Consider the following 708-nt stretch of genomic DNA (forward strand, 5'->3'; position numbering starts at 1 on the left):
CCTCGCCCCGGCGCTAAACTCAAACGCAGTACGACTTTAGCGGTGGATCACTCGCTCGTAAGGCCGATGAAGAACGCAGCCAGCCGCGCAGAACTAATGTGAATTGCAGGACACATCGATCATCGACACTTCGAACGCACTTTGCGCCCCCGGTCCGCCCCGGGCCACGCCGTCTGAGGGTCGCTTCCATCGATCGACCTCCGGTCCCGGCTGAGCGCCGCAGGGGGCTTCCCCGCCCCTCCGCCCTCCCAAGTGCAGACCGCCACGGGCACGCCTCCTCGGCGGAGTCGAGCGCCCGGCTTCCTCCCACGAGGGGAGGTCGGCGCCCCAGGCGCCTGGGACCGAGCGCGCCCTCCTCTCGGCGGCTTCCGTGGGTGTCTGCCACCTCCGCCGCCCGCCGACGTGACTCCCGGCCTCTCCGCTCGGACGCCCGCGGCGTAACGGAGGTTCGCGCCCGCCTCGCCTCGGCGCCCTGCCCGGCGCGCGAACGACCTGTTCAGGCCAGCCCGCAGCAGCAGCAGCGCGGCGCCGCTCCCAACCCATATCCGACAACGACCTCAGATCAGACGAGACGACCCGCTGAATTTAAGCATATTACTGCGGAGGAAAAGAAACTAACAAGGATTCTCAGTAGCGGCGAGCGAAGAGGGAAGAGCCCAGCGCCGAATCCCGCCCCGCCACGGCGGCGAGGGACATGTGGCGACAGAA

At 68.1% G+C, this 708-nt stretch overlaps 1 non-coding gene across 1 annotated transcript in view; it reads left to right on the forward strand.

Annotated features, from left to right (window-relative positions):
• The first annotated feature begins 552 nt into the window (after positions 1-552).
• Positions 553-708, forward strand: part of LOC122332069 — a 3,986-nt gene continuing 3,830 nt past the window's right edge. The window contains exon 1 of the ribosomal RNA XR_006248419.1: positions 553-708. This exon is cut by the window's right edge and continues 3,830 nt beyond it. This is a non-coding gene — a ribosomal RNA (28S ribosomal RNA).

The sequence above is a fragment of the Puntigrus tetrazona genome, unplaced genomic scaffold, assembly GCF_018831695.1.
Source record: "Puntigrus tetrazona isolate hp1 unplaced genomic scaffold, ASM1883169v1 S000000003, whole genome shotgun sequence".
Taxonomy (NCBI): Eukaryota; Metazoa; Chordata; class Actinopteri; order Cypriniformes; family Cyprinidae; genus Puntigrus; species Puntigrus tetrazona.